Source organism: Coregonus clupeaformis, chromosome 30 (genome assembly GCF_020615455.1).
Source record: "Coregonus clupeaformis isolate EN_2021a chromosome 30, ASM2061545v1, whole genome shotgun sequence".
Classification (NCBI taxonomy): domain Eukaryota; kingdom Metazoa; phylum Chordata; class Actinopteri; order Salmoniformes; family Salmonidae; genus Coregonus; species Coregonus clupeaformis.
Window position 1 is genome coordinate 1,209,162 of NC_059221.1, and position 11,599 is coordinate 1,220,760.

At 42.2% G+C, this 11,599-nt stretch overlaps 2 pseudogenes; one reads left to right on the plus strand and one right to left on the minus strand.

Annotated features, from left to right (window-relative positions):
* Positions 1-483, minus strand: part of LOC121546515 — a 108,225-nt pseudogene extending 107,742 nt beyond the window's left edge.
* Positions 484-5,317: 4,834 nt separating this feature from the next.
* LOC121546514 lies at positions 5,318-7,916 on the plus strand (annotated as a pseudogene).
* Positions 7,917-11,599: the final 3,683 nt, after the last annotated feature.

Here is an 11,599-nt window from a genome sequence, read left to right on the forward strand (position 1 = left end):
TTGATCCTGGTTGATGTGTCAACAACTATCTGCAAATTATGAGCAGTCAGCAGTTCACACACCATGTAGGCTACTGCCAGCAAGCATTTGGCCTCCCTTGATAAAACAATTATAAAATAATTAGCCAATCAGCGTTGAGCTGAGCTCAACTGTGGGTTGTCCTGGTGCAGCAAAACGCCCCCTAAGGGAGGCCAGTTTGGATTTGGCTTCAGACCAATCAAATCACTTCCTTTGCAAAACTTCATTTTCAGAAAAACGTGTCTGTTTCTGGTCTTCTTGTGTTGATGTCCTGCAGTAGCTAGCTTGCTAAATCGGCCCTTTTCTAAGCCATGGATGAAGATGGGGATTTGGACTTAATTCTCTGTACAGGCCAATGATTATGACGGCGATTCTGATCTAATCATAAATGAATCTGAATATGCACCAAGGCCAGAGACATGTCAAACAGCTGTCACTTTCCCACTTCCCATACTCTTGGAACATTCTGAAAGCCTTAACCCAATGAGTCCCACCGATTTGCACTTCTAACCTCTTTTAAACGTGTGTTTAAGCTACAGACTTCTGGGTTGTACCATTGGATTTGTCTATTTCTTCTGCTATTAATGGGGGCTGAGCTAGAGAAGTTTAGACCCTTTCTTCTTTAAGGTTGCTGCCCCTATCATCGCCAAGCCATCTCTGACATTTTAAACCTGTCACTCCTCTCTGGGGAGGTTCCCATTGCTTGGAAGGCAGCCACGGTGCGTCCTTTATTTAAAGGGGGAGATCAAGCTGATCCTAACTGTAATAGGCCAATTTCTATTTTGCCCTGTTTATCAAAAGTGTTGGAAAAACTTGTCAATAATCAACTGACTGGCTTTCTTGATGTCTATAGTATTCTCTCTGGTATGCAATCTGGTTTCCGCTCAGGTTATGGATGTGTGACTGCAACCTTACCATTGCCCTTGATTCTAAGCAATGTTGTGCTGCTATTTTTATTGACTTCGCCAAAGCTTTTGATACGGTAGATCATTCCATTTTTGTGGGCCGGCTAAGGAGTATTGGTGTCTCTGAGGGGTCTTTTGCCTGGTTTGCTAACTACATCTCTCAAAGAGTGCAGTGTATGAAGTCAGAACATCTGCTGTCTCAGCCACTGCCTGTCACCAAGGGAGTACCCCAAGGCTCGATCCTAGACCCCACGCTCTTCTCAATTTACATCAACAACATAGCTCAGGCAGTAGGAATCTCTCTCATCCATTTATATGCAGATGATACAGTCTTATACTAGCTGGCCCCTCCCCGGAATTTGTGTTAAACACTCTACAACAAAGCTTTCTTAGTGTCCAACAAGCTTTCTCTGCCCTTAACCTTGTTCTGAACACCTCCAAAACAAAGGTCATGTGGTTTGGCAAGAAGAATGCCCCTCTCCCCACCGGTGTGATTACTACCTCTGAGGGTTTAGAGCTTGAGGTAGTCAGCTCATACAAGTACTTGGGGGTATGGCTAGACGGTACACTGTTCTTCTCTCAGCACATATCAAAGCTGCAGGCTAATGTTAAATCTAGACTTTCCTCTATCGTAATCACTCCTCTTTCACCCCAGCTACCAAACTAACCCTGATTCAGATGACCATCCTACCCATGCTAGATTACAGAGAGGTGCTCTCGAGCGGCTAGATGTTCTTTACCATTTGGCCATCAGATTTGCCACTAATGCTCCTTATAGGACACATCACTGCACTCTATATTCCTCTGTAAACTGTTCATCTCTTTATACCTGTCGCAAGACCCACTAGTTGAAGCTTATTTATACAACTCTCTTAGGCCTCACTGTTGTTATGTGTTGCTGCCATGCTATGTTGTTGTCTTAGGTCTCTCTTTATGTAGTGTTCTGGTGTCTCTCTTGTCGTGATGTGTGTTTTGTCCTATATTTTATTTATTTATTTTTAATCCCAACCCCCATCACCGTAGGAGACCTTTTGCCTTTTGGTAGGCCATCATTGTCAATAAGAATTTGTTCTTAACTGACTTGCCTAGTTAAATAAAGGTTAAAAAAATATATATATGCACTGCACGGTGTCACAATTATAAGTGTACTACCATACCTGCCCCCTCCTCCCACAGCATAGGAATGTATGGACTGTCCGGCCTGCACACTCCTATTACTGCATTCTCCCCTGATACACTGACCCACCTGGACACTTTCCATATCACATTTACTGAGTTTTTGATTTAGCAACATGATGCTTCAGTGTTCCTGTGTGCTGGACATTAAAATGTGTATGTCAGTAGTTGCTATGCTGATAATGTCTTGTAGGTATGATATGACGTGATGATGTTGTGCTATCTTGCAATGAAGTTGCTGTGTGTATGTAATTTGTGTTATGTTTGTACTATACTGTCATAAGGGGTCCAAGCCCTTAAAGGATTTTGTTGAAATGATTCAGGGTAAACAAAGTGTAGGCTATACAAATAAACGTAGTCTATAACAAACATAATAAAGGACTTACTAACATAATAAAGGAAACATCTACTGTATGTGTCCTAATTGAAAATGTTAAACAGTCATATATATACAGTTGAAGTTGGAAGTTTACATACACGTTAGCCAAATACATTTAATCCTAGTACAAATTACCTGTCTTAGGTCAGTAAGGATCACCACTTTATTTTAAGAATGTGAAATGTCAGAATAATAGTAGAGAGAATGATTTATTTCAGCTTTTATTTCTTTCATCACATTCCCAGTGGGTCAGAAGTTTACATACACTCAATTAGTATTTGGTAGCATTGCCTTTAAATTGTTTAACTTGGGTCAAATGTTTCGGGTAGCCTTCCACAAGCTTCCCACAATAAATATGGTGAATTTTGGCCCATTCCTCCTGACAGAGCTGGTGTAACTGAGTCAGGTTTGTAGGCCTCCTTGCTCGCACACGCTTTTTCAGTTCTGCCCACACATTTTATATAGGATTGAGGTCAGGGCTTTGTGATGGCCACTCCAATACCTTGATACCTTTGTTGTCCTTAAGCCATTTTGCCACAAATTTGGAAGTATGCTTGGGGTCATTGTCCATTTGGAAGACCCATTTGTGACCAAGCTTTAACTTCCTGACTGATGTTTTGAGATGTTGCTTCAATATATCCACATCATTTTCCTTCCTCATGATGCCATCTATTTTGTGAAGTGCACCAGTCCATCCTGCAGCAAAGCACCCCCACAGCATGATGCTGCCACCCCCGTGCTTCACGGTTGGGATGGTGTTCTTCGGCTTGCAAGCCTTCCCCTTTTTCCTCCAAACATAACGATGGTCATTATGGCCAAACAGTTCTATTTTTGTTTCAACAGACCAGAGGACATTTCTCCAAAAAGTACGTTCTTTGTCCCCATGTGCAGTTGCAAACCGTAGTCTGGCTTTTTTATGGTGGTTTTGGAGCAGCGGCTTCTTTCTTGCTGAGCGGCCTTTCAGGTTATGTCGATATAGGACTTGTTTTACTGTGGATATAGATACTTTTGTACCTGTTTCCTCCAGCATCTTCACAAGGTCCTTTGCTGTTGTTCTGGGATTGATTTGCACTTTTCGCACCAAAGTACGTTCATCTCTAGGAGACAGAACACGTCTCCTTCCTGAGCGGTATGACGGCTGCGTGGTCCCATGGTGTTTATACTTGAGTACTATTGTTTGTACAGATGAACATGGTACCTTCAGGCGTTTGGAAATTGCTCCCAAGGATGAACCAGACTTGTGGATGTCTACAATGTGTTTTCTGAGGTCTTGGCTGATTTCTTTTGATTTTCCCATGATGTCAAGCAAAGAGGCACTGAGTTTGAAGGTAGGCCTTGAAATACATCCACAGGTACACCTCCAATTGACTCAAATGATGTCAATAAATAAATAAAATACAAGAAAATGGTGCAGTCTGGTTTGCTTAATTTAAGGAATTTTAAATTATTTTTACTTTTACTTTTGATACTTAAGTATCTATTAGCAATTACATTTACTTTTGATAATTAAGTATATTTAAAACCAAGCACTTTTAGACTTTTACTCAAGTAGTATTTTACTGGGTGACTTTCACTTTTACTTGAATCATTTTCAATGTAGGTATATTTACTTTTACTCAAGTATAATAATAGGGTACTTATTTTTGTATTCTTCGGGAAACTCACACTGAGTGTAATTTGTAATGCAGAGCTGCGGTGCTCGCTCGCCTCGCCCCAAGCCAGAGGGATGCATAGATGCTGACAAATGGGCCGCCATCTACTTCCCTACCACTGTCACCACCACCACCTCTCACTCTCTTATCTGGAATGTTTCAGTGCTTCACTTAGAAGGAATAGCATATCGGCCGTTGTGCCACTGTCTTTGCGACTTGCTCTCTCGCTAACTACAATGTAGCCAGAGGCGTTTATTCATGGATGCCAAAGGAAGCCAGGCGTCCCCAAATATTTGACCAATAAATACATTTCAATTATAAAATAATGTATCTTTCATCTCTCTCTGTGTTTTCATAATTTTCCATCAATTCGCTAGTGGCTAAAACTCACCGGAAAAATCATCAGAGCGAGGGAAACAGCACCCCTCTGTCTCAGTATGTGTAGCCAATGTATCTGATGCTGTCTGGACCAAAAGAGTATAACATGTTGCCGCCATAGCATTTTATTGATTGATGCCAGCAAGCATTTGACCTCCAGTGATATTATAAACGAATTAGCAAATCAGCGTTGAGCTGAGCTCAACTGTGGGTTGTCCTGGTGCAGCAAAATGCCCCCCAAAGGACACCAGTTTGGATTTGGCTTCAGACCAATCAAATCACTTTGAAAAAAAGTAACAGAACAGTGGAAACGTATGCCTTTCTAGATCCAGACAGTACAGCTACATTCTGTACAGAAGCACTGCTTCAAGATCTCAAGGTCCCTGGAAGAAGAACAGACATTCTTCTCAAGACTATAAACAAGCAGGAAGTTGTGAGTACCTTTGTTGTCTCTGGCTTGGAGATAAGCAGCCTTGATGACAGCAGTTTTGTAGAACTCCCTGCCGTTTACACTGAAAAGGAAATCCCTACCCAGGCAGATGTGGACCAATGGCCGGCCATATTTGGAAGAAGTGTGTCTCGAAGATTGATGGTGAAGTTGGATTGTTGATTGGAACCAATGTGCCTCAGACAATGGAAGGTTATAAACAGCCAATGAGATGGCCCATACGCTGTGAAAACCTCTCTGGGCTGGATTGTTAATAGGCCACAAAAAAAGGGCAATGTCTCCAACTATTGGCAGTGTCACGTAATGGCACACAGAATCTCTGTTGTAGAACTGGAAGAACTGCTTCAGCAACATATTAAGCATGACTTCCCAGAGCGCCACCATGAGGAGCAGCTTGAAATATCAAGAGAAGAGCATCTCTTCATGGAGCATGTCTCACAGTCAGCCAAGCTTGTGGGTGGCCACTATAGTATATTTAAATTTAAGTCATTTAGCAGACGCTCTTATCCAGAGCGACTTACAAATATATGCCTACCACTGAGGAATGAGGATGCTGAATTTCCTAACAACCGCTGTGGGGCAGTACAGCGTGCTCTCAACCTGAAAACGAAACTCGCCAAGAATCCTCAGTTCTGTGAGGACTACACCAAGTTCATGGCAGGCATCCTGGACAAAGGCTTTGCAGTGAAAGTGCCAACAGACTCACAGAATCACAGCAGCAGACAGGACAGCCCCCTGCAGTCCGTCGCCGGTCAAGCAGCCATGGTGACACTGACTATAGGAGAGTGCGACCAGAGCGGGCTGAGACACCATTTGAAGGCCAAGGCTGGCATTAAGGTGGTTGTCACTAAATTTCCCCTTGGCTCTGTTGATGACTTTGGCTAAGCCATTCGGTTGTAAAACATGTGGTGTTCCCCTGCAAGGGCTTTCTGGAGTTTGGTTCGCACAAAGAGGCAGTCAATATGGTGGATCACTTCGGTGAAAGCAAAGGTTTTGTGAATGGAAATAGTTTGACTCTGTACCTGTCACCTGTAGTGTGCAGTATTTATACGCCAAAGTTGGATGAACCACCAGAAAAATGGCCCATCAAACAAGTTACCAATACAGTGGTTTGTTTTTCCCACGTACCTCCTGGGAAGGAAAGAGAATCTGAAATTCTCATTCTCGCCATCTTGGGGATGTGTGACTTTTAAAATATTCAAGTGATCAGGCCCTGATTGAGATGGTAGATTGGAAGGATGCTGACATTATGGTGAAGTACTACTACTCCAACCCCCTCAAGATCAATGGAAAGAGTGTCAAAGTCAGCTTGTCATCGTCACTGAAGCGCCTGAGAGAAAGTCCTGACTCCACCACATCCAAAAGAGAAGATTCTAGTAAAAGCCACAGCAGCAGACATGAGGGCTAGGAGACCTCAAATTTCACAAAACGAGAGAACAAAAAGAGAGACCCAGTACAGGCAAACAACCTGCTGAGAAAGTGGTGGAACAAGGAGAAGGTCAACAAAGCTCCTCAGAGGAGGTTTGGAGGATTCTGACCTAAAGGCTGCCGATGATCCAGCTCTGGGTGATGCTGTTGTCTCAATGGAGGACATGATGGATCAGGAGAGTTTTCATGAAGATGACAACATGGATGACATGGATTTCCCTGAGAATATGGATGATTTTGTTACATTGGATGAACTCGATACTGGAGGGGACGCATCACTGGAGTCAATGGATTCTTCATGGGATGGAAAGGTTGTCTACATTAGCCCAATTAGAAAGGGCTATAGAGACATGGAGGTGGCCATCTTGAAACTGGCAGAGCGAACAAACGTGAATGTTGTAAACCATACCATATCCTTTTTCAGACAGGCGGCATTGTTAGAGCGTGATACTACCGATGAAGAACATAAGATGGTGAAGTTCTACAAAGGCAAAGGACAGTTGTTGTGGAAACCTGACAATGTTATCATGCACTTTTCACAGAAAAAGTTGGAGAATCTCAGTGGGAGATCCAGCTACATTTGTATGCTTCCACTCCAGAAGTACTCGGACATCTCTCTGTTACGGCTTGCCCAGCGTTTTGGTAAAATCAATGGCTATCATTTGAACTGGGGTCATAGAAAGTGTTATATCCAGTTGGAGAGTGTGGAAGCCGCTCAGAAAATGGTGAAGAAGTATTTCCAACGTCCTCCCAGATTTTACGGCACCCTGTTAAGGGTCAGTTTGTGCAAAAAGGGAGACTCACTGATATCCTGGAAGCCTCCAGTCAAGTATGAGCTGTGGTTGGCCAGTCAGAACAACAGAAGAATGGACCAAAAAGTATCTTCTCGAGTTGCAGGAACAACAAAAATGGACAAGAAAAATAAGAAACTTTGTCCCTGGGGACATAGTTCTTATCGTGGATGACTCTGCCCCACGTAACTTGTGGATCATGGGGCCAGTCACACAAACCACCCCAGACTCCAGAGGGCTGGTTAGGCAAGTGAAGGTGAGAACCCAGACCATCACACTTTGGAGGCCCTTCACCAAGCTATGTCTGCTGCTGGAAGCCGCCGTATAGCAGACTACACTGTTCCTTGGAACACTTATAGTGTTTTTACACCGTTTTTTTTTCATAATTAATGGACTATTATGGACAATATATTGAACTTTGGTTCTAGTGTTTATTATTGGTAATTGTTTTGTGTCCCCACAGTCACAATTAGAGGCCAGGTATGTTGGAGCCAAATTCCCATTTTCTTTATTTGTGCTATATTTATTGTTTTGCTCCATTTTAAAATATTATTAAATAAAAGTATAAATATTTAATTATGAATTATGGAGTATGGTTGATGAACTTATGTTTTTGGTTTTCTATTATGATTATCATGGGTATTTTAAAGCATTATGGAGCCTTTCCTGGGCACACCCCTTTTTTTCCCATGTTCCCCTTCCCTTTACCTATTTAGGTTTTTGGCAGTATGGGTCTACTAGGCCTCGGGTATGGTGGTACCTTACAGGTTTTTGACCGCTACGCTATGCCACGACTTAGAACCTTTTGTTTGGAAAATAAATTGTTGTTTTTTTACACCATTTGGATTCCCTGTTCTGTGGTTGCTTTGGAAGCGCGTCTAACTAAGGCATCACAAACATGTGACCTCGAGGCAAATTTGGATTGGATTACGAATTGGCTTTATACTCAGTGTAGATGACAACTAAACCAAAAATCTGAAAATGTTTTTCCATTGGAATTTGGTTGTGCTTAGTGATCACTTGAAAGCATAGTGATATCACATTGGGAATTCAACAAACTTCTGGCTGTCTTTTTGATTGGGTGAATGAAGGTTGAAATCTCATTGATCAATATCTCAACCAAATGTTACCAAAATGTTCATGTTGAAATGACGTGATGTGCCCAGTGGGTGCTGTATCTTCAGGTTATCAGCCTGGTTCCTCACACTGGCCAGGTCTGTGTGTTTCTTCCTACAGTAGCTCTGAGCGTCTTTCCATGTGTTATTCTCCCTAATAAAATGGAATTGCTCATTGGAATGTCTCTTTATCAGCAATAATGGACTGGAGCTCCAATCCAGTTTTTTATATAAAAACTTCATTTTATGTGATGTCAGAGCTCCAGTCTGCCGCTCAACTCCATCCTAAATCATGGAGTTGAGTTTAGTCGGCTAGGGCAGTGGTTCCCAACCAAGGGGGACGTGGGCTATCCACAGGGGGTACTTGGGAAGACTCATAAGACCATAGGCCTACTGGTAAAATGCACATGAGGGGGTACTTTGTGGGTTCTCTGGACAGAGCAAAATGTGATTTGGGGTATAGTAACCAAAAAAAGTTGGGAATTACTGGGCTAGGGTAAACTGAGCATGTCACTCTTATAGATGGAATATCCAAACAGCAAATTCAGAAGGCACACAATACGCGCAAACGTGAAAAATGACATCCTTCAGGTGGTAAAACTGAAAAATCAAGTGAAGAACATTGAGTACGGTTACATGCACACAATAATCTGATTATTGTGGATAGTCAGACTTAATATAATAGTTTGTTTAAAACGTTTACAAGAAGAACAAATACCCTAATAATCCTGTTTACATAGGACACATTATATCGGGCTACTGATGGGACTTTTGTTAATGCAGACAATTCGGCAATCAAAATTAACATTCTACCACAGTGACACTTATTTTTGTGAAGCCTATTAGATTTTGAATTCGGACGTATAAAGTTTGTATGTGAAAACTATTTCTAAGATGCATACTTTCAGTTTTTCCGAACTCACTTCACTTGTGCATAAAAGGCGCTGCATGGTCATTCCGAAGTCTGCATTGGCCGTGCAGCATTTACGGTGATATGGCCTCTGCAAAAGTCAGGGCATTTATACTTCTTGTGCTTCGCCAAGCAGCGCAGAGCTGTTGTGAAGGAAGTTGTCAAGGAAGTGAGTTTGTGTTTATACAGGACCTCCCACCCTCACCTACCGTCAACCAATCATGTCAATGCGGAGCTATATGGAGCCCTCCGCATTGCTACAACATTTGAGGGGCGCACGGCGATGCTGTACAGAGCTCAATTTGGCCTCTGCGTGCCTCCAGAGGCTCCACAACTGCGTCACACCATCCATACGGCGCCTCCGACCACATTTTCAGATTCAGCATAAATTGGCTCTTAGAGGGAGGCTTGGCTACTGGTGCTGGCACATGCACAGATACACAGCTGGAACGTCAATTAAGCCCCACCTGTTTTGAGCCCCACCTGTTTAGCAAAAAAAAAATCCGTTTGCAAACAATGTAAAAAAGATGTATAATTGAGTTAATAGAGCTGCATACAAACATGGTCTATTTTTTGAGTAAGGCAGCTCCAAAATACAGGTGTTTCAGCCTAGCTCAGTGCTTTCTGTGGTGGTGGCAGCCTGCGGAAAATACGGAGCATAGGGGTTGGTAATGTTCTCTAGTTGCACCTTGATTGGCTCAGTGTTCTGTCACTCATGGGGACACTACGTCACCGCAAAATCTACGGGGGAGAGTTCGAAAATTCAAGCCCCTTGGGTGCTGCCATAGATTTACATTAGAAGTAATCATCCAAGAAGGCTCAATGTCATTGGCCACAGATAAAATGATGTAAATCACGTTATATCTACCATCGTTTTGATTGGACTGATCATGTCAACATCATACTTTCAAAATCTTAGCTAGCAAGCTAGACAAGCAGTTATCATGAATCAAGTCGACAATCTACTGGCAAATCCTTTTCAATCCTTGTCATATGAAGAGAAATTATAGATAAAACGTATCGGTGCTCATCGGCCATTGGACATAAACATTACACAACAAGTTGGAAATCGCAAATTCAACAATGAGTGGTTTGGAAGGAATAAGTGGCTAACGGCAAGCGTTGCAAAGCAAACACTATCCTGCTATTCAGTGGAGTGGGTGTGTGGTCCAACATCTGGGTTTAAGGGTCTCTTTTCCAAGCTTAAAAGGATAAACGTTCACATGCCATGAGCAAGAAAAGGTTGAATACATTGACCATGATATCAATGCAGCATGACTTCTGCCGCATTCAAAATAACTGGAAATTCGGAACTGGGAAATCTCAGACTTCAGTGAGTTCAATACAACTAAGAACTCTGAATAAAACTAGCTCCGACTGGGAAAATATGTTTTGAACGGTCATCCAACTCAGAATTCCAAGTCAGGAACTTGGGCCTCTTTCTAGAGGTCCAACCTGAAGATCACTGACGTCATGATTCAACCTTGTTTTTTTTTCAGAGTTCCCAGTTGTCTTGAAAGCACCATAAATCCAGAGAATCTCCCACAAGAAGGACCGCCGCGCCACCTTCCTGTTGAAGTTAGCACAGCACAACAAGGTGAGTCCAAAAATGTATTGTATGCTGCTGCATAAATTATGTAATATGCCAGGGAGATATGTATACTGTAGCTAAGAAAGTAATGCTAATTGTATGTTGTGTAGTAAGCTTTTAGTAGCCCATGTGCCTCACCTTAATAATTTGGTCCCTTCTCCCTCATAACTTAGCCTACTGTTCTGACTTGGTGGTGCACATGTAGCCTATACACTCTAAAAATTAGGGGCTCAACAAGGGTTCTTCTAAGATCCTCAAAGTTCTTTGAAGAACCTTAGGGTTCTTGGCATGGAAAATTGCCCCCAAAAGGTTCTTCCAAGAACCCCATAGGAGGCGGGGTTCGTCGAGGAACCTCCTTAGTTGGTGGGGGTTCTTGCAGGAACCTAACTGCCCAACAGAAACATTTGGGTACAGGTACAGCAAATCCCCTTATTGTATGGGACACCATTAAATGTGCCTTTAGAGGCCATGCAATTCAGTACTCATCTCGAAAACAAAATAAATTTTGGTCAAAAGAGTCCATACTAACAAAGGAAATAGAAGGTCTAACAGAACAGATAGATAGCAATAAAAACTGTAACATAGAGGCTCGGAATAAATTAGAGGAAAAACAAAAAGAAATGGAGAAACTTATTCAAGAAAGATCAAGTGTAATATATTATAAAAAAATAAAGCAAACTGGATGGAATATGGGGAAAAATGCACCAAATAATTTTTTCATCTTCAGCATAGGAATGCTACCAAAAATAATTTACTGAAACTGGTTACAAATGACGGAGTCACCCATGATTCACCAAATGATATTTTG